The 19,711-nt window shown below is 47.4% G+C and overlaps 1 protein-coding gene across 3 annotated transcripts in view; it reads left to right on the plus strand.

Annotated features, from left to right (window-relative positions):
• Window positions 1-3,867: 3,867 nt before the first annotated feature.
• The window catches only part of CD82 (CD82 molecule), a 63,505-nt gene continuing 47,661 nt past the window's right edge, over window positions 3,868-19,711 (plus strand). The window contains exons 1-2 of one of the 3 annotated variants that reach the window (XM_084629873.1): window positions 3,883-4,020; window positions 5,260-5,338. The gene's annotated coding sequence lies outside the window, so the exon portion shown is untranslated. Of the gene's footprint in view, window positions 4,021-5,259; window positions 5,339-19,711 lie in introns of all 3 variants that reach the window. The other 2 variants (XM_084629871.1, XM_084629872.1) reach the window with 2 other exon arrangements.

Here is a 19,711-nt window from a genome sequence, read left to right on the forward strand (position 1 = left end):
CATGGCCGACAAAGGGGAGAAGCTGTGGCCGAACTGCTGCCGCGGCCGCAGGAATTGCTGCCCCTTTCTAGTCACTGATATAAGAGGTGATCGCTAGAGTGGGGATAGCCTGTGAAGGGCCATAAATGTGAAGACAAGGAGCTTGTGTTTGTTGTGTGGTGAATAAAAAGCGGTCAGTGGAGGGGGACAAAGAGATGGGTGATGTGGTGAAAGCGACAAGCCAGGAAAAATGAACTGTGCAGCAGCAGTTTGAATGGCTATAAGTGGAACCAGGTGGAAACTGCCAAGGCCAGAGAGGAGGAGGTTGCAGCAGAGAGAAGTGGGATGATGAGGGCCTGGATGAGCCACGTAGCTGTGTGAATGGAGAGGAAAGGCCACATGCTAGAGATGTTATACACCAAGAAGCAGGCAAGATTTGGGCACAGTGTCCAGGTGACAGGCCTGAGTGACAGGCAGGATGATGGCGTTGTCCAAGAGAAAGAAACAAAAGCTTGGGGGGAAAGAATAGGAGCTCTGCTTTGGCCTTGTTGAGGTGAAGGCTGTGTTTGTATACCTACGTCAGCCAGAGGTGTGAAGAGGATTGATCCCTGACTGACACAGCTGTGCTAGCAGAAGCCCCTAGTGTTAATGCAGTTATAACTGCAAAACTGCTATTTCACAAGTATAGCTTGTTTCACTTGTGGGGGTGTTTTTACTATACCAGTACAGGGTGGAGCTTTGCCGGTATAGCTGCATCCACACTAGAAGGCCCTTGCTGGTAAAGTAGACCAGTATTCTTATACTGGTAAAGCACTCCTAGCCCTGATCTACACAGAGTTAGGTCGACGCAAGACAGCTTACATCAACCCAACTCTGTAAGCATCTACACTAAAATGTTGCTCCCGCCCATGTAACTCACCTGCTACGCCGATTTAATAACTCCACCACCCCAAGAGGTATAGAACTTAGGTTGATGAAGTTAGGTTGACGCAGTGTCACTTACACCGACTGTGTCACTTACATCGATTGTTGCTGGTGTTCAGAAGCCATCCCACAATGCCCTAAACTGACAGTTCAATTGGTGCCGGTGTTCCTGGTGAGGACGCCCAGCACTGACACAGGCACAACAGTGTGGACATGCAAAAGCGATTTATTTACTGCAGTGGCTGTAGGTCGATGTAACTTAGGCCATGTCTACACTAGAGACCTTACAGTGGCACAGCAGTACTGATGCAGCTGCACTGCTGTAAGATTTCTTGTGCAGCCACTCTATGCTCTATGCTGACGGGAGAGAGCTCTCCCGTCAACATAATTAGACCACCTGCAATGAGCTGCAATGAGGGGGTAGCTATGTCGGTGGGAGAGCATCTCCTGCTGACATAGCACTATCCACACTGGCGATTCTGTCAGTGTAACTTACGTCGTTCAGAGGGGTGGTTTTTTTCACACCCCGAACGACATAAGTTATACCAACAAAAGTGCTAGTGTAGACATAGCTTTAGGTTGACATAAGTTTGTAGTGTAGACATACCCCTAGCGTAGACATGGCCTAAGTTGACAGCTGGACATTCATGAGGAGATTTCAGAGAGACAGATCAAAATTTTAGTTGTGACAGAAGGAGAGAAGCCAGAGACTTGTTGTCTATGTCTCTCTCTTTCCTTCTCTAGCTCCTGTGCACTTGTACAGCCAGCAGTTTTGTTTGTTTGTTTGTTTTCTTTCTTTCTTTTTAAATTATGGTTGTATTTACATAGAGGTTCAAGTCAAGTGTGTACAACCAGTGATGGGAGGGAAGGGCCAAGTGTTAGTAGTTAAACATGAGTCACTGGGGAAAACAAGTTTACTATAGATCCCTATACAAAAACTGCATGCTAGTGACCCTGTGAAATGTCCAAAACTTAGGCAGACTCTTAGCCCTCATTTACACACAGATTTTGTACCAGTTTCACTATTTCTATTAGGGATGTGAATTTTTACTGACACAGTTATACCAATACAATCCCTAATATGGATGCAGTAATGCCAGTAACCTGGTCTACACTAGGAAATTAGATCAGTATAACTACATAGCTCAGGGGTGTGAAAAATCCACCCCCGAGTGATGTGGTTAAACCAACCTAACCCCCAGTGTAGACAGAGCTAGATTGATGGGAGAATTCTTCTGTTGACCTAGCTACCAACTCTCTGGGGGGTGGATTACCTACGCAGATGGCAGAACCCTTTCTCTTGCTGTAGGTAGTGTATTCACTGAAGTGTTACAGCAGTGGTGTGTTTTAAGTGTAGACAAGCCCTTATACTGGTAAGCTTATACCCCTGCCCATACAGAAATAAGCCATACACATATAAGCACCTTTGTTTTGATGTTTAACTGCAGCCACTCTGGGGATTGTACCATTTAAACTATACTGGTATACTTCAAGAGATACAATTTTTGTGTGTGCTAACGTTTACCAAATGTAGATCATGTTTACACTAGGAGCACTTTACCAGTGTAGGAGTACCGGTATACTAGACTTGCAAAACACTCCTAACCTATGTGTAGACAGCAATTATGAGGTATGACTGTAGCTCCCATAGACAGTCTCGAGCTAACTTTAGCTAGCTTGGGTACCAGTAGCAGTGAAGCCATGGAAGCATGGCTTCAGCGTGGGCTAGCCAGCCAAGTAATTACCCGGGGTTCTGGGTGGGCTTGTACAGCCCATGCTTTGTGCTGCCACTTCACTGCTCCAGTACCTAAACTAGCTAGGTTAAAGCTAACTTGGGTATGCCTGATACTGCAATCACACCCTATGACTGCAGACGTACCCCTAGTGTATGGGACAGAGCTAAACTGGCAAAGCTGCACTCTGTATGGTACATTAAAACCACCCCCCAGGTGTGAAAGAAGCTGAACTGGTAATCTATACTAGGGACTTGTGCAGGCTTAGCTGTGGTCAGTCAGGGATCATCCATGCCCTTAATCGACATAGCTATACCTGCAGAAGTCTGTAGTGTAGATGTAGCTGTAGAATCAGCTGTAGAGGTGGGAAGTAGGAGACACAAAGCAAACCCAGAGAGGAATGTCTCTGGTATCAATGTGACAGAAAAGATGATGAGGTGTTTTCTGCTCTGAAATATATAAGGCAAAGGGGAAAAGATATTTTTGGTAATTATTAAAAAGGATAAAATACCTTTCACTAAAGAGAGAGAAAGAAAAGCTATGGTGCCAACTCTTGTGACTTTATCACAAGTCTTCAAAGGATTGGAGTTTATCTTAAAGCCCCAGCTCCTGGAGGCATGTGATGAAGTGAAAATCCCAGCTTTCCTCCCCAACCTTTTTTTTTTTTTTAAAGTAAGTTTCTAGCCCTCAGGATTGCAGTGAAAAGCCTGAAAACCTGAAGCCAGTGCACTCTAAGACAAATCAAAACAATCCCAATTATGTAGCTAGGTATGTAAGTACAACCTCCTGATTTTTAAACCAGTTTCATAATCTTGGGGGCCTGACCCAGGAGGTTTGAATGCTTGGGATTGGCAGTACTGGAAAGAGAGAGCAGCAGGCTGCCCCTGTATAGCAATTCCCCCGCCGCCCCCCTCCAGAAATCTTCATGCTAACGGCGCCCAGACCCACGGCCCAGCAGCCCCTTTTACTAGGGATCACACTCCACAGGCAGCCGGGTGACTGCGCGGTCCGGGGGCAGGGATTCCTGCCCTTCAAGGCACAGCGTGGCACGGCAGGAAAAGACCCGCGCACTGACCCGGGCCGAGCTGGCTGAGCCCTGATCAGCGCCGAAAGCCGCTGGGGGAGGGAAGGGTTAAAGCGGGCTCGCAGTCGACGCGCAGCTGCCCGAAGCCATTGGGTTGGCTGGCTCGGCTCCAGCCTGGGCTGGGACGGGGAAGGGTTAAAGGGGTGAGGAGGCGTCTCCGACCTGCCCCAGGGGTTGGCGGTTGCAGCTGACTCCTCCTGGTCCGAGGAACTGAAAGCAGCGGGGGCAGGCCAGTAGCCACATCGACTGCGTCTCGGCGAGGGGAAGGAGCCTCTTACGCGCCGCTCGTCCCAGCTGCAGGTGAGAGCGCGGCGCCCTTCCCCGCCCCCCAGCAGGCGCCGCTCGCTCTTGGGCCTGGGCAGAGCCGGGAAAGGGGCCGCGCTTCGGAAACTTCCCGGGAAAGTGACCGAGAGAGTCCAGGGCGGGCGAGATGGGGAGAGGGGTCTGCAGCTGTGTAGGGGTGAGGGTACCTGCCCCCGGGGCACGGAGCTCTTCCCGGGGTTTCTCAACGCTCCCCAGCAGCTCCGGCTCCTTAACGGCCGTGAAGTGGGGTGTCCGGGCCCCGTAGCCGCATGTAAATGGGGCAGGAGCGCCGGGTCTCCCCGCTGCGTTCAGCGACCTCTCCGTGTGGGGGGGGAGGGTTGCTGATGCTCCAGGAGACCCCAGATTTCCCGGGGGTGGGGTCTCTGCCCCTAAGCAGAGTTTGCCCCCCTCCCGTGGAGGGGTTGGAGAGCGGTGGGCTGTGCCCCCCCCCCCCCCCGCCAAGTGGAGGCGTTGAGACCCGTAGCGCGTAGCAGGGCTGGTTTGTGTTCTCTTGATCTGGGGCCAAACGCGACGGGCATGTCGTGGAAGGAGCTGCTGGTGTTGTAAATCAGCTCGGTAGGATCCCTTCCCTCCCCCCCCCCCCCCCAGCTTGGGAGATTCCCTAGCACAATCCCCGCGTGTCCGTGTGTGTGTGTGTGTGTCACTGGAGCTGCAGTTGCGCCTGCCTCCCGGAGCGAGGGGGACTTTCCCAGTGGGCGAGATTGGACCGAAGCGTATCGAGGCTTTCACGAGCTGAGTGGTGGGAAACTCCGTATGAACTTTCCGGAGAAAGCGGAGGATCAGAAAACCCCGGGGACAGCGCGCCCGCCTGAGAAGGCGGGGGCCCTGTGCCTGGGGACTGTGGCGTACTTCTCTGGCACCCCTTGCACAGAGGGCAGCCCCTCCGGCTAAAATCCAGCCCGTGGGCCGTTTACTTCGCAGGGCCCGAGAGCGCACTAGGGGCTGCCAGTGGGAACGAGCGATCCCAGCCTGGAGGGGCTTGAACTGTCCGAGGCGGCAACTAGCCAGCAGCGATTATGGCTCTTTCTTCAGCTGCCTGGTTTGGAGGAAAACGTTAAAAGATCTGCGTTTAATGGAGTTTGTCTTTCGGTGCAAGCGGGTACCATTGCAATGCTAGATCTATATATAAATAACCTCTCGCTAACGTTTTCTAAATGGAGCTAATTTGACCTGCCACAGAGGACTCTTTTTTTTATTATTATTTTTTTGAAACAGAAAGAAAATTTATTGGTAACGCTTACAGAATTACCAAAGAAAACAAAACAACTATGCAACAAAACAACGCAAACAGAAGGTATAACACAGCAGCTTTCAGGAGGGAGAAGTGTTCAGGCTAGCCTGGGCCCAGAGCGGGGGGGCTTCCTCGACACTCGTGGTCTTCCACCCCCTCGAGTTACCTAGTGCCGTGCCCAGTGTCACCGATCCTCCCTCTCCTGAGAGTGCCCGGTAAGGTGGGCACGGCTGCAGGGTGGGCGGTTTAGGGGTGGGGGGTAGACACCCATGTATTACAGGACCCCTCCTAGATGACAGGAATGATGGTATCCACAGCGGCAACGGCTGGGGCTGGCGTCTCTCGCTCTTCCCCTGAATCAAAGGGTCAGACGGAGGGAACCGGATGGGGTCACCGAGCAGAGAACCCCAGACAGCGCCCATCGCTCCTCGCCACAGAGGACTCTTCCTTAAGAAGGTTATTTACTTCAGAACACTTCTGTCTGACCCTTGGCCAAACAGCTGCGTCTGCTGGGAGCTGCCTTTACTTTGCCATGCTGGCTTCATTAAAAGCTGTTGTTCCTGGTGTGGGTTTAAACTCAAGGTAGCGATGGCACTGTAATGGGAAAGGACTGCCCTGAAACCTGAATGAAGCTGTAGCTGCTCCAGGGGGGTTTCTCCTGCTGGAATGCAGCAGCTGCTGCCAAGTTACTAGGCCTTAGCTGTGGTGGAGGCAGGTGCTCTGATCTCATTCAGCCATGCCAGCTTACTCCAGAAGCTAAGGTTGGAAAAGTCCCATTTTACTACCAGTGCAGGATTGTTCCCAATAATTCACAGTGCCTTGTGCAATCTGGTATAAGGATATCACCTGAGGCTCCTCCCATCAGCCTGTCACCTGTGATTGTTATCCAACCTAATAAATCTTGCTTCCTGTGGTACAGAGCTGACTAATCTCTCTCCCTTCTTGATGTTTGCCTCTCTACTAACACAGGTGATTATCATGGTGTTTCTTCCACCAGCCAGTTTTGTTAATTGTTTCTTACCAAGCTAGCTCACTTGTTCCCCATATGTCATTCCCTCCACAGCTTCCTCATTGCTCTTAGGCCTGATCTTTTCTAAACTCCAACTTGTGTCAATATCTTGTAATGTGGTGCCCAGAACTGAATACTGTATGCCAGGTGTAGTCTTGCTAGAGCTGTATAAAGTGGCATTGTTGCCTTGCTGTTCAGTGATGCTACTGTATTCTGCTGCCTCGCAGAGTACCCTACAACACTGTGTAACCTCTGAGTTGCAGACACCTCAGGAATGGAGGTGGTTCGTAATGCTGAAAAGTTTGTAACTCTGAACAAAACATTATGGTGGTTCTTTCAAAAGTTTACAACTGAACATTGACTTAATACAGCTTTGAAACTACTAGGCAGAAGAAAAATGCTGCTTCCCTTTATTTTATTTTTTTTAGTAGTTCACATTTAATACAGTACTGTACTATATTTGCATTTTTTGTCTCTGCTGCTGCCTGATTGTGTACGTCCAGTTCCAAATGAGGGGTGTGGTTGACTGGTAAGTTTGGAACTCTAGTGTTTGGAACTCTGAGGTTCTACTGTATATACCACAGTGGCTTCAGTCTAAAGTGCAATGGAAACCTTGACCTAGTGGTCCATCTAAGCTTTTTCAACTGTAATTTTCAGTGTTGGTGCTAAAAGAAAAGGAGTACTTGTGGCACCTTAGAGGCTAACCAATTTATTTGGTGCTGAATGCTTCAGAGGAAGGTAACTGTAGGATACCAAGTAGTCTGGGACCCTTCGATTTTAGAGATGACATCTGTGTCCTATCACAGTGGTTAAAATCTGCTGGGATGCTCCGCAACTGTCCAGGACCAGTGGCAGGACATTCTTTGAGAGAGTCTGCTTTTTGAACTTTCTCCTTATGATGACCCACCGCTTGCCCTAGTGTTAAACTATACCTTTTAGACTGCAAGGATCACCTGTTCTTTCAGGCCTTTAGTTATCACTAAGGCAGGGGATGCGTATGCTACTTTTTTTGGCATAACTTATCTGTTTAGCTACTCAGATACCTTGCAGTAGAAATCATGCAGGAACTTAAATAGTTGGTAGGTTTTTTTCTGACCCTATTTGGTGATCAGCATATGGCTTAAGAAGCTGTACGTTATCCTGCCTAGTATTGCTGCACATGCTGCCTTTGTTCAAGTGAATGTCTGATCCTTCTTTTTGTCTGGAACTGTGATGAGCTTTTTTTAAAATTGCCTTAGTGTCCTGCAGCTGAGAGCTTCACAGGCCACTTTTTTTTTTCCCTTGGCTCAGTATAGTTATTCCTAACCCTTCTAAAATATATTTGCCTTGCCTTGAAGTCTTCCGGGGCATAAGTGTGCCACAATTATATACTAATGGTACTTGGGTGGCTTTGTTGCCTTGATAATGGGGCTCTAATGCTGTTCAATGTCCTAACAGGATCTGCAGAGACTTGTACTGAATATGACAAATTCCAGAAATGGTCAAGCCTGTTGCATCTAAAAAGGATGTTGCTAATGGTAATGGCTGAGAGCATCCATTGTAGTTCAATATATAGATGTTGGCTGTGAATGATCCACTTTGACCTAGGAGTTGTGATGAGTCTGTTACAGTCTGAGAGAGGACTCATGGGAGTTGCATCTAAATCCCACTGCAAGGCCACTGGATTCTGCAGGACTTTGGGAACTCTGTGGCAACTTCACTTTAAACAAATGGTAGTTTGAAAAAAGAGCAGCCCCTATATATTTTGTCCTTTGTTCCTATGGTTTTCAGAGACAAGATGGGTGGGGTAATGTCTTTTATTGGACCAACTTCTGTTGGTGAACTAGAGGAGTTCTTGGATACACAAAATTCTTCTACAGGCTTTTGGAATATTGGAGACTTTACAAGATATATCTTTGAATCTTTCTTTTAACTCAGGGACAGAGCTTGGGATTTTGGCAGCTGGGGCTCTGTCCCTTGTCCACAACACTGGGGCACTAACACAGTAGTGACTTCAGTCCAAGAGTGCCCATTACAGAATCACCAGTGCTGCCACTTGCAATACCACGGGTTCTTTTGGACGTCTCTCATTCAAGTACTGAACAGGTCTGACCCTGTGTAGCTTCTGAGAACACAGCCTGATTGGCTGCACATGTGGATTCTGCACAAGTGCAAGTTTGGGACTGAAGGAAGGCTTCACAATCCTGGGATATGTGACAATTCCTCTCTACATAGGACTTGCACTTTGGGATACTACCATCTCCCCAGGCTGCCTCTGTCTGTGGGGGGTGAATGCTGCTTTTCTTCAATCTCTGATACTGGAGTCTGATGATACAGTGAAGTTGAATTAGTATGCAATACTCATGCTCACATGCCTTCTCAGAACTCTGAAAGTCAGAAACTTGTGGCTAGATTCCTACAGACTAGCGAGATTGATCTATTTTATAATGCCACAACTTCCATGGCAGAAATAGTATTGCAAAGAACTGTGGAGAGGAGGCTAGTGTTTCAATGACAACTTCGCAATCCCAGTAATGTTGCACATATTGCTGTATATAAGTATCTGATGACAAACTGGCTGCAAAGGTGACAGATCCTTGGTGCTTTATAGGATGGCTGAACAAGCACTGTACATGCAGGCGCTGATGAGACATGGACCTGTGGAAAAGGAAGCAAATTGGCTTGGTTGTGCTCTGGGACACTTCCAGGTGGCACTCTTGTGGGTGTCCCAAGCACAGGATACTAGATTTGGTTGGAACAACTCACTGGAATATCATTGCCATTCCTGCACAGGCACAAACTGATATAGGGGTCTGGTACCAAGTGTCTCACTTGGAGCAAGAGTTCCAGCCCTTCTGTAAAAACATGAGATTTGTGTTCCTGAGGTACCTTGATGCTTGTTCACATTGGGATGTGTAAGTCCCCCAAAGCACCGGTTAGTCACCCTGAAAGCCAAGATCAAGATTCAGGGACAGTCCCCATTTAATGGAAGTGGATGGCTTTTTCTCTTGCTTCCTCTTCTGTTATCAATAGCACATGTGTAATTTCCTCTATGGGAGAAAAGTCTTTTGGACTAGAAGAACAGTTTCACTTAACCCAGCTGGTTTAGTCCAGACCCCAACTTGACTTTTTAGTTGATCTTATCTATTGTGCTGACCAGCAGCAGTTCCTGGGAAGAACACCCAGGGCTGTGTGTATGACAAGGTCGCTAAACACTTCCTGCTTCTGTGTGTGAGTGCACAGTGCTGTGAGTCTGAGTTATTAGTGTGAAACTGTGGTTGGGGCTAGGGAACCTGCTCCTCTCAGTATGGGGTGAAGGCAGCTGGGCGGATACCTGAGGCATTCACTCAGTTTCATACCCATGCATGTGACAGACTGAGAGAGCTTCCTTCATAGGGCTAGCCCTACACAATTGCCTGGAGTCTCCTCCCTTGTGAAGACTTCACAGCTTTAATGATGCAGCTCATCTGGACTGTTCTTGTTCCGGTTAGCATGCCACTTTGTTTGGTCTCTCTGCACAGGCAGGTGCACCTGCCTGTGCTGAGATGCCCTACCAGGACCAGGGCCTCTTCAAAGCTCAGTATCCAGGTGCTTGCATCTGCTCCTCTTCTCTGGGTGCCTCCTCCTTTCGTTCTAAGACTTCATCCAGTGTGACTGAACTCCATGTGGAGTTCTTAGTTTGACACTAGCTTCTCCTCCTCCTCCTCCTTGCTGTGAAGATGTCTGAATTGGGGACAGAGCTTGAGGCATGTGTCACAGAGGAGCTCTAAAGTTATATCAACGCTACAGCCTATGTCAGTAAAACTTATGTCGCTCAGGAGGGTGAATATTCCATCTCCCGAGCGACACAGCTTACGCTGACATAAGTGCTTGCGTGTGCACAGCGCTATGTTGGCGGGAGAGCTTCTCCCACCAACATATCTTCTGCCACTCATGGAGGTGGGATTTTTATGCTGATAGGAGAGCCCTCTCCTGTCGGCATAGAGCATCTTCACCAGACACGCTGCAGCGGCGCAGCTGTATCAGTACAACTGCACTGCTGCAAGCTGTGTAACTTAGAGACATGGCCTAAATTCTGGCCTGCTTCACAACAGTCTCAGGCTTGGCAGGCATTTTATATCCTGCTCCCTTCCTGTGCTTCTGTGGGGTCCATCAAAGTGTGAAGCTTTAAAGGAGGAGGATCTGTAAATAAATCTGAGATTAAAGTGGGGGGAAGGGGTATTCAAACTACTCCTGGAGCAGATTAGTCCCACAGAAGGCATTGTTGTTGGAATGGTCTGTAAATAAGTCTGTGGGACAGGTGGTGATAGGCTTGCTTCTAGGTCTTTGCATGGACCCTCAGCTTTCACTCGGCTAACACATTCTTCTCTTCCTTTTAAATATGTAAAGATCTAGTTTTTGGTAAGAAGCTTATGAGGTGTCTTACCATAGACCCTTGACCTATCTCTGTCTTTAAAGAATTCTTCATTTGCATCTCATCAGGACCACAGGTTCACATCTAAATGGCATGTTACCCCTACACTGGCCTGCCCCAGAGCACAGTATGTTGGGATATGTAGTCTTTGTAAGACATATTGCCTTCATTAAAGATGTAAAGGTGGGGGATAAACCTGGCCCACTGGCTTCTCCTCTACCTAATTCACTGTGTTAAAGGATAAAAGTCCAGTTGACAAAACTAGAAGAAAGAGGGGATTCTGTGGACTCCTACCCCTTTCATTTAGGGCTATCAGGAATGGGAACTCCTCCATCAGATGATAATTAAAAATGGATGTTTAGAGGGATAGTTATAGGAAATGTCTTCCCTTTGGAGACCTTTGTTTAATTATATGCATCCAACAAATCTAAACCTCCAACTCTTCAGGTAACTTGTAAATATCTCCTGAATGATGAGATTAAGAAGAAGCCTAGAGTAGATGTTTTTAAAGGCAGGTCTCAGCATGGTAAGAAGTTAATGGTGGAGGCACCCAGGCACTTGTGTTAGGGCTGATGGTCAATATACCATGGAACAGGGGCTAGGTAGAGTAGCACTGGCAGAACTGATTAATACTCTGCATAGGATACTCAAGAGTAGGGAGGATTGTAAAGACAATGGCTGACTTAAAACTGGGCAGCATAAGTGTAATGCAAGGTACTGGGAAGAGTGAACACCCTGTGCACACTGACAGTTTCAGAATTCACTATAATCTCCCAGAAGAAAGATTGAGGGGTTACTGTGGGCAGTTTACAAAGATGATTGCTTACTGGGCAGTGGCAGTCGGAGTCAATAAAACATTAGGTTGTAAAGACAGGGATTTAGAACAACATAGGAAATGCTGTAAACCAAGGGCAGCCTCACCTTGTGTCCAAGTTCAGTCACATCTCAGATATGGCAGAAATAGAAAAACCCTTAAGGAGGGTAGTTGAAACTAATTCAAGGCAAAAGAAGGGAAGGGAAGAGGCAAACAATCTTCAGTGCCTTGTACCTTCCTAGGGAAAGAGGCGGCACAGACAATAACTGGATATTCCAATTTACAGAAGGACCTGTAGAATTCAGACAACCACACTAGAACTAAGCAAAAGAAAATACATTACATGATATTTGTATTGAACATGTGAAACTTGCTGCCCCATGTTGAGGCAAATAGCAAATCTGGTATCTATAAAGCCTAACAGCTGGAAAGTGCCAGTTCATTAGGGATTACAGAATTTGTAATAAAGCTTCCAAGGGCCATCCATGCTCATGTGTCAGAGCATAAAGAGGTGACCAGCTGGGGTCAGGAAGAAACATTTCCTAACTACTCTGCAATATAGCATTGCACAACTGTGTGTGCTATAGGTTTATCCCTGTTTGTGAAGGCTGTGGCCACTGTTGGGGATGGAACAGATTACTGACTTGTTCCAATATGACAGTTTCTGTGATTGAGAACTGGAGAATACCATGTCTGGCTTTTGCATGCAAGGATATCAGGGCTGCTGGCTGTCCTGTAAAAGGAGGATCATTAGCTATTGAGATACAGGCTTCCCTATTCAGGGCTGAAGGAAGTCACCTATCCTTTGCATATCTGACTTCAGAGCAGCAGGTGAGCAGCTTGCCATCTCTTCTGCAGTTGGAATGTACTGTGTGAATTGGCAGCCTAGATGGCTGGCTTGTGAGCAAGCTAAAGGTGTTTTGGGATGGGGAGTAGGTAAATCTCCTGTGGGGAGCCACATACTTGAGCAGGAACTTCACTTAAGCTGTCTCAGCTGTTGACTGAATCCCCTCGCTTCCATACCGTAACTGCCTATACAGACACCCTCTCTGTTACCCGTCGTGGAGTGTGACTGACTTGAACTGCACCATGTTCCTTTGTGCTAAATCCTTTGGAATGTCCATCTTGCATTCAGCGACGCAGTAGCTCTCATACAGGCTAGAGTGAGAGTACCGAGGGGCATTTTAGACCTTTGCAATGCAAGCTATCTTGTAGTGTTTCATGGGGATTCAGTCTATTAGTGAGCTTCTGCCAGGAGCTAGTTTCCATTTGGTCAAACGCTGTGAAGTGGCATAGAGATCTGAGGAAAAACTTCCATATGCTAGGGCAAATCAGAGACACAGCCTCTCAGCTGCAGGGGAGTTCTGCTAATCTGGGCTCAGAAATATGAGCATCTTGTAAGTGGCCATGTTTTTTTCTGTTCAGGTAGAAATAACCAAATGTACAGCCCTATGCTATATAGGGGGCAGGGTATAGAAATAACCCATTAAACATGGATGCCCAAACTTTGATAAGATCCACGTTGGCTGCTAACTTGCATTAGGGTTTAGATTTACACAGACATTCCTCAGCCATAATGCCTGCCTCATTCTTTGATGGATGACTAGAAACTTGCGTGTCTGAGATGTCAAAGGTGACTTAAAAGCTGAACTGCACGGTGTATGTTTTGGCTCTACCCTCGTACTAAGCTTACACAGAAAGTGACTATAGGCTGGGTTTAGGATGCTGCTGGCTGGCTGGGCTTTGTGCTGTGCTGCAAGTGGAGAATCTCCTGGTTTAGCTGCTATTGGATTCTTGGGTAACTCCCGTCGGTGAAGTCACCCAGCACGCTACACACAAGGTGTGTTAACCAGGAACCAAGAAGCTTTTTCATCAGTGGCATTACTGTTATAAACTTGCCAGTTTTCAGGGAGAAATGTGGCCTCTAGTCTCTGTTCTCAGTTTCACTGTTGATATCTCAGGCTAGCTGGGCCAGGTCTTTAGCTGGAGTTGCATGTCAATTGCTGCAGTTATGAAACTACTTCCCTGCTTGTTTATAAATCAGATGGGTATGGAATTCTCTGGGTGTGAACCTGGTGATGGGCCCAGTCCCTAGCCTCACCTTTGTAATTTGTGCAATAATTCTGTAAGGTTTACGTGCTCTGCCTTGCCCGGCAGCCAAGACCTTCTATCCTTAACCCTCGCAGAGCTGGCCATCCAGATATGAATGTTGGTATGCAAGTTGTATTGGGTTGCAAGCTGGTTTGTGTGGGGGGGGTGTGGGGGGTGTTTTGTTTGTGTGTTTTTTTTTGTTTTGTTTTGGGAGGGCTAAGTGGGACCAGCTCATCCTTCCTTGTAGGATAGGATGTGTTCTTGTGATGAGACATATCACCCTCTTCTTCCATGTGCCCAATCCCTGAGTCAGGCTTCCCTTTGTCCTCTGCAACAAGGCAGCATGGTTTAGTGGACTGGGTGCTGTACTGGGACTAAGGACGCTACTGATCTGCAAGTTACTTCACCTTTTTGAGTCTCTGCTCTCCTCCCACCCTCTTAAATAGAAGAAACAGGTCTTTTAAGCTCTTCAGGGCAGAGACTGTCTCTTACTAGCACAATGGGAGCAGTGCTACAACAATACAAATGAAGTTCTTAAACTTCATGGCTCTAGCCTTCAAAACTCTGCTCTGCAGCTCTGATTCGTCTGTTCTCTCCCCCCCTTCACTCTCCAAACACTTTCCCATGCTGCTCACCTGGTGTAAAAGGCCCTCCCCATCAGTCTTTCAAGCTGCCACCCTCTTCCTGCATTCAAGATCCTCCCTGAATACACTTTCTCTGAAAGGCCCATGAAAAACCCTTATGAACTCCCAAGTTTTTCCTCCTTCTGGGATGTGCGGTTGGTGTTCTGATCTGCCTCTTATACTGTAAGCTATTTGAGGCAGGAACTGGCTTCATTGAAGGTCCTGTGCAGCACAGAGCAAGTACTAATCTTATAATGGCCCATATCTAGAAGGGGGTTAACTGCATATGAAACAAGGTAAAGTGTACAGCCTTTCTGGCCATTCCTTCTGTCTCTTACTGCTGCTAGTGAGAATGGGCCCTGGATGGGAGAGCTGAATGGGAATCTGCGGGAGGGGCATGAGGTGAATAATGGGAGTGGAACAATGGCTGTCTGGGGCCATGACCCTTACAGAATGGGTAAGGGGGCTGGGGAGGTGGCTAGTAGCAAGATGCTGGGCCCCTGTGGGTCAGACACAGCCCTCAATAGCAAGCCTCAGTCGCTTTTTGGCATCACAAAGCAACTGCCACCCCATCCCCTCCTCTCATTAACAATCCTGACATAGAACTTGATGTGGTGCAGAATCAGATGTGGTGGCTGCCTGCTCATATGTAGAAGTGGCAAAAGTCAAATGGCTCCAGCTAGTCTCCTCCTTTACCCCACACCCCCACCTCAGAGGTATGTGCTGGGGAAGGGCGATACTATAGGAACAGACTGGAATTAGGGTTGTCAACTCTGAAGCTATTTTGGGAGATTTTTTTTTCCCCAACATGATGTAATGTCGTCTTTTTTTTTTTTTTTTTTTTAGCATTTCCTGGAAGGTTAGCAACCCTAACCTGATTGAATGAGCTCTGAATGTATTAGAGTAAAATGGAGTAACTGAGCATCTTGGTTTGACTATTTGGAAGATCATCTTCCTGGTTCCTGAAGAGTGGGCCTGGATGTGACCACAGCCATTCTGGGTGGAAGGTGAAAGGGGTTGGCCTGTGTCCTAGCACATCTTGGTAGGCAAGGGGTGCTGGAATGGTTTTATAGGGTGCTGTGAGCCATTGAACCAAACTGTAAACCCTGTATACAATGGAAACCACTTTAAGTCAGGGGGTGCAGCAGCACCCCCTGGACCTGTAGTTCCAGCACCTATGTTAGGGATGAGGACTTTTTTCTTTACAGGCCCACACAGAAGGGTCTGTCTAGACTAGTGTTCTTGCTCCCGTTTTAACTAGCTAATTACAGAGTGCTCATACTAAAACACACCTAGAGGAAACACTTGTGGAGTGTCTAGGTTAGCATATGACAAGTTGTGTTAATTTGAATTAGCTGGCAGTCAATTAACTAGAGTTTCTGCTCCTATATTAACTCTAACCTAGATGTACAGTGGCATATTTTGCTTTCTGTCTAGGCTGGAATTTCATGGTAGTACATGTTGGCTAACCTGCCACTAACTCCGTCTAGAGCCTTGTCTTAGTAGGAAAAAAGGTGTAATCTAACATGCTAAATCCTAGTGTAGACAAGGCTGTTAATTGGTTGAGGTACTGCCTGTGGGGGAGCTAGGCTCTAACTTAACCCATCTTTAGGACATGTTAAAAGTAGTGTGTCTTGATGAGCATGTACTAGAAGGCAAGGTAGACAATAGTTGAACATAAACCCCTTGTCTAGACTACAATTTGAGGTGTTATCTAATGGAAGAGTGACTTGGTGTGACTTTAACTCGCTCCCCCACCTTTTCCCTGATTCAAATAAAATATATTAATTTCAATTTAGCTGATAGCCCCATACTGAGGGAGCCACAATGCATTTTAAGATTTGCTGCCTCTACGTGAGGATTTTAAAACATTATCTCTTAAACACCTTGTACCCTAATCTAGCCATTGTTGACAGCTCTTCCCCATTTCTAATTGACTGAGAGTGGGACCTGGTCCTTGACTATTTCTTGATTTGGTTAGCTAACTTTGTGCTGCTATCTGAAGATGTAAAGTGCTGCAGAATCCAGGTGTGTTGTTTCTATATTGCCTGCAGATGCTGGGCCCTTACTTTCAGTTGGGAGATTACATGGCACTCTCTTTAAATGAGAGAATTTAATGGGATCATGTAGTTCCTTAGGGAGACTTCCTACCATTGAGTGTCTATGAGCAGGCAGGAGGGGCTTCAACTCTCTAGGACATCAAATTCTGGAAGTCTCAAATTCTGTTGAAGTGGGTGAGTCAACTCTGCCAAGCCCTGTTTCCAAGAACTCCTTGGAACACTTAATCAGCTCCTTATTACACTCCTGACAGATCCCCATTTTGAAAAATGGGGATACCTGGAATGACCAGGTTCTTATGGCATCAAGTTCAGGATCTCATATCGAGGGGAAGTGACATGTCACTTGACATGTCAAGTGAGGGTACCTTGGGAGGGTACCTTGACACCCTCCCCAGTGGTCTTGAAGATGGCATTGGTTCTGAAGTCTCATCATTCATGCATCCCAAACACCAGGTGTTCTACAATGGAACTAGCATATGGTCTTGGCTCTTCTGAAACTCTACTTTCAGAGTGAAGTAGATGGGAATATTGATTCTAATCTGGTAGCCTCCTTGTGGCAGTGGCTTATGTTGAATCCAGCAGTGAAAGGCAAAACAGAATTCCCTAATGCACTGAGCAATGCTATGTGTGGGTAAAGAGGAGAAGTAATTCCTTCCTGGCACATCTGGTAACTCTTGGGCCCTGAAGGGACCTTTGATTCCCTCAGCTTTTTATAGCATGTATAACTAGAATATCAGATGCACAATTATCATCCGATTGTTAAATTTAGTGGCGGCCTTAACTGTTCTGACTGAATAACTGGAATGGTGTTTTGTGCAATAATTGCTCTCTGCTTCCATTAAAGATGGAATAATTTCACTATAAGACTTTTGCTTATAAAATCACCTACATGGTGTGAAACTTGGAGCTGGAACAGTTCCCTCACAATGCCAGGACGCTGGCTGAAACAAATGACAACCTAAGGAGAGCTCACACATTCCTGCATTTTAGTTGCTCCTTCTGTGCCTGGGAGCTCAATGCAGAGCTGTCTGGTGGGCCGTGTACATGCATACTACTAAGCAAATAGACAGATGTGCCAAAGATGCAGTTTCTTGCAGTGGTTCATCCTTCAGCTGAAGGTGGTGGTGATGTATCCTATAGAGCAGGGGTGGGCAAACTACGGCCTGGGGGCTGCATCCAGCTCTTCAGATGTTTTAATCCGGCCCTCAAGCTCCTGCTGGGGAGCAGGGTTAGGGGCTTGCTCTGTGCGGCTCCTGGAAGCAGCGGCATATCCCACCTCTGGCTCTTATGCTTACCGGCAGCCAGGGGGCTCCGCACGCTGCCCCCACCCCAAGCGCCACTCCCTCAGCTCACATTGGCCAGAAAATGGGGCCAATGGGAGCTGTAGGCGTGGCACCTGCAGATGGGGCAGTGCGCAGAGCTGCCTGACCACACCTCCACATAGGAGCCAGAGCGGGAACATGCCACTGCTTCTGGGAGCTGCTTGAGGTAAGAATCACCTGGAGCCTGCACCCCTCACCCCCTCCATGCCCCAGCCCTGATTGCCCTCCAAACCCCTCAGTCCCCCTCTCCTGCACCCCAAAGCCCGCACCCACAGCCAGAGCCCCCTTCTGCACCCTGAACACCTCATTTCTGATCCCACCTCAGAGCCCTCGCCCCCAACCCCCAATTTCATGAGCATTCATGGCCCACCATACAATTTCCATACCTAGATGTGGCCCTCAGGCCAAAACATTTGCCCTCCCCTGCTGTAGAGGTCAGGGTAGGGACTAGGAGTTGAACTTCTGGGTTTTATTTCACAGTGCTGCTCCAATGTACTGTGAGAAGTCAGATCCTCCATTTGTGTGCCTATGTACTTTAGCCCCTTCGTAGCTTAATGTCTGAATCAAACATTCAACTTACTTTTGTACTTCACAGGGGACCCATGAAAGTATTTATCCTATTTTACAGATTCTATTTTTTCCTTTTTGAGGGGGTGGGAACTGATGCAAAGAGTGCTCAAGATCAGTTTGTGATGGAGCTAAAAATAGACACACCACCCCCATCCCATCTCCTGAGTCCAAGTCTACTAACTTAACTACAGGACTATCCTGCCTTTGCTGACTCCTTTCTAAAATGAGGGTACTTGCCTAGGTGCTGAGGTGTAGTTAATATATGTAAAGCATTTGGAGATCCTTGGATGAAAGGTGCTGAACATAGCAGCCTTAAAGAGCCCAAAGGGCAGCCTTCCAGCCTGTGCTCCTGCTATCTCCTCTCAGGCGAGTGTTCTAAATTTGCATCACAGTGATCACTGAAGAACATAAGACACTTCAGTAACTGGAAAAAGCCGCCCAGCCTGCCTTGTTTTTGGTTCAGCTTAACCCATTTTCCAAACTGTCAAATGCATAAGTAGGACACTGTATGCATGTAAATCAGGAGACTCTAAAGTCTCCCTGAAACAGATCCAGCTTTTTAAAACTTACTCTCTGCTGCAACTGCCAAATTCCTGGAGAACTTATCCCATATGTCTGACAGGACTGCTTCACGCCAAGAGGAATGGTTCTCTTTATACCGATGCAGAGGTCGGTTGGAGTGATGGTCTGGCTTTCTTAGGACAGTGTTTGATCAGAGAGAGGAGTGACGCTAACTGTAGGTGGCAGGGTTCAGTATAAGGCTTGGCAAGCCTGTAATTGACTAATATTCTCATGTCACTCCAGTTAAATCTGGTAGAATCATCTGCTTGTACCACATGCAGTCTCTGGGAGAGCAAAGCGCCTGCGTATGTCACTTAAATCTTGTCACTGGGGCTGTCCCAGGCTGGGTGCAACTGAAAGGCTTTCTGACCTTGCAGGGATGGTAGGAACTTCTCTTCCAGCTGGCTTTGTATAGCAAAGGGACTGGATTGTTTGGTGTTTGCCTTCTCTAATGAGACTTCTATTGCAACACTTCATTTAAACAAATGCTTTGGCTACAAATCAAGTAGTTTCACTGCAGCTTCTGTAACTCCCTTTGTAGTCTTTGCTGAATGGCTTGCTTCCTATAGCACTGCTCCTTGCTGTCACTAGACAAACACCTGCAGCACTAGCTGTGAGGTTGATAAGGCCTGATGGGGAAGAGACTGCTTTTTCCCCTCCAGTGGCAGAAGCTGTCTTGCACAGGGTCCTGGTATTTCAGGTAGCTTCCATAGCAAATGCCAACGGGACTGGCTCTTAAAATGCCCAATTTAAAACATGCTGTGGCTTTGTACATGAAATTGAGGCACCCAGGAACACTCAGCACATTGGGGTGGGGGGCTGGCTAGACTCTAATGTATCATGTGTAGGGGAACTGTCAACAGACTGTGCCACTCATAGTAATGGGACAGACCCTTTGGGGAGGGAAGGGGGAGAGGCTCCCAGTTCTTGAGCAGGAAGAAGGGGAGTGTCTCAGACATCCATTTTTAAAGTGATTAATATAAAGACAACTTC

This window comes from Lepidochelys olivacea (assembly GCF_965140295.1).
Source record: "Lepidochelys olivacea isolate rLepOli2 genome assembly, chromosome: 6".
NCBI classification, from domain to species: Eukaryota; Metazoa; Chordata; order Testudines; family Cheloniidae; genus Lepidochelys; species Lepidochelys olivacea.